This window comes from Parus major, chromosome 1 (assembly GCF_001522545.3).
Source record: "Parus major isolate Abel chromosome 1, Parus_major1.1, whole genome shotgun sequence".
Classification (NCBI taxonomy): Eukaryota; Metazoa; Chordata; class Aves; order Passeriformes; family Paridae; genus Parus; species Parus major.
Genome location: NC_031768.1, coordinates 20,801,222 through 20,803,935, shown reverse-complemented (window position 1 = coordinate 20,803,935; position 2,714 = coordinate 20,801,222).

The window sequence follows — 2,714 nt, the reverse complement described above, 5'->3', positions numbered from 1 at the left end:
GGGGTTGTCGCTGCTGTCGTGTGGGCAGGTGTCCGCGCCCTTAGCGCCGCCCTGTGTGCTGGGCAGCGCACGGCGTAGTATTGTCTTGTTGCTGTTAAGGTGACCTCAGGGCAATAAAGATTATAAAGATTACATTTCCCGCCCCCACCTCCTTTTTTATTTTTTTTTTTGGTCAGTGTTTCCGTTTTACGAAGGTGAGTCTACTCACCCTTCTGTCAGGCCTGAGCCAGAGCAAACACAGCACCCGGATTCAAGGTGCATATGGATTCTGCAGGCAGCAGTGGGGGAAGAAGACATGCTGAGGGGGCACAAAGATGCCTGTGGAACAGATGTGTGAACTCTCCCTGGAGTCTGACTGATTTGGGGTTAAAACTAAACTTGTGAAAAAACACTGTTAGATTTCACACAGATTTGTCTCCTTCACCTGCGGCATCCATTATCTGTGATTTTTTTCACAGTATCTGGGAAGATGGTGGGATGGATTTGGGATAGAAGGAGATGCAACTGTGTGGTGGAACTTTGGCACCTTCTGTTGGCTACAGGGTCTCCAGAGTTCAGCCAGCCTTTCAATTGCTAAAGAGCAATAGTTACAAAACAGAGCCCTGAGACTGTCTTACAGCAAGGACAGCATCTTGTGGAGTTACTGCCTGCTGATTTCATCATCCTGCACTCTTTCCCCATGTTTACAGGATGAGATGTTAGATGAGACTGCCAGATGAGGCCTAGTGGTGCAAAAAAATTCTTGCCTTAATAATAGCCAGAGTTCTAATTTTTAATGGTCAGTAGTATCATTACTTGCATCTAAATAAATACTTGGTTGACAGCTTTGGCAAGTCACAAACATATCCGGAGGACCCTTCTTGTAGATATGGTCTGAAGTACATTAGTTAGCCTCTTGTTCTTTCTGCACTGTGTCTGATCTATTAATGAATTAGAGAATGCGGGATGTAAATGAAGCTTCATGAATTGTGGAAAACTGCACCTTTAATCCATGTAAATTTCAAGTATAAACATAGCAAGTCATTGTGAAGGACAGCAAATGAGATGGTGTCTCACATATAGCAGCTGGTACTCAAAATTCACAGGATTGTTGGGGTTGGAAGGAACTTGTGGAGATCATCTAATCCAACGCCCTTGCCAAGGCAGGTTCACCTCAAACAGGTGACACAGGAACAAATCCAGGTGGGTTTTTCAGAGAGGGAGACTCCAGAACAACCCTGGGCAGCCTGTTCCACTGCTCTGCCACCCTCAAAGTAAAGAAGTTCTTTCTCAAGTTGAGGTGGAACTTCTTGTATTTTAGTTTGTGGTCATAAAAGAGAAACATTCATGTCTTCTCCTTTGGCCCTAAGACTTCTTAAGGGCATTGATGTGCTGGAGCATGTCCAGAAAAGGCCGACAAAGCTGGTGAAGGATCTGGAGTGTGTGTCCTATGAGGAGTGGCTGAGAGAGCTGAGGTTGTTCACCCTGGAGGAGGATCGGGATACCTTATCACTCTCTACAGCTGCCTGAAAGGAGGTTGTAACCAGGTGGGAGTCAGCCTCTTCTCCGAGACAACCAGTGACAGTATGGGAGGAAATGGCCTCAAGCTGTGCCAGGGAAGATTTAGGCTCGACATCAGGAAGAATTTCTTCATGGAAGGGCTCGTCTGGGCCCAGGGAAGCGGTGGAGTCAGCGTTCCTGAGGGTGTTTAAGAAAATTCTGGATGTGGCACTCAGTGTCATGTTCCATTTGACACATGGTGGTGTTCAGTCAGAGGCTGGACTCGATGATCTCAGAGGTGTTTTCCAGCCCCATTGATTCTGTGATTCTTTGGTTCCCTAACTCTATCCATTCTCTTTCCAATAGCTAGACATGATCAGACCCTTATCTTCAAGTGTCAAAGTGTTATTTCATGTGCTACATTTAGATAAATTTATCCATATTCAACCTTTTTATACCATGACATACATCTTTCATTCTTTGCTCCTTTAGTGGTTGTTCTTTGGAATTCTCTGACATTTTCTTAAGGATAAAGTGCACCAAAGAAATCTTACATGAGTTACATAAGTGTTGAAATGGCTTCACAACATGGTGTTTGTCAGAACAGGTATTTTGGAGCAGCCATAAAGAACAAGGGATTTAAAAATGTGTGTAAATCATTTCCTGAAACAGACTAAGTGAAAGGAGTGAAAGGAGATTTCAGTAACAGCACTTTAATTTAGTTTTATATTTGGTCAGCACAATTAAGCTGGTTAGTGGTGTGACTACTGTACTATGTCTCTGTCAGTAAAACTGAATTCTTACTTCAGAAATTTGAGGCCCACATGGAAAGAAGACATATAAAGAAAATCATTAAGGATCAAACTTAACTAAAAGGCCTTCCTTTATTACTGACAAAGGTGTTGTGTGTATAATTCAGAAGTAGACATGTAAAAATATGTCTCTTCAATAAGCTCTGCAGGATAAATTTTAATGGAGAGGATACAAGATTCTAGTTATGGATAGGTGTCATTAAATGATTTAATGCTGTTTTTTGCAATGTTAATTCCAATTGGCCTTTATCCAAATGCTGATCAATGGATTGAAATGTTCAAGGAAATGTAATGATTTATGGCATTATATTAATATTTATGGCAGGAATATATAGTACTGCATCACAAAGAAAAGGTGAGCCTTTTTTTAATAGGAGAAGCTTAAGAATAGTGCTGAACAACTGATACTCAAAACTATGGGTT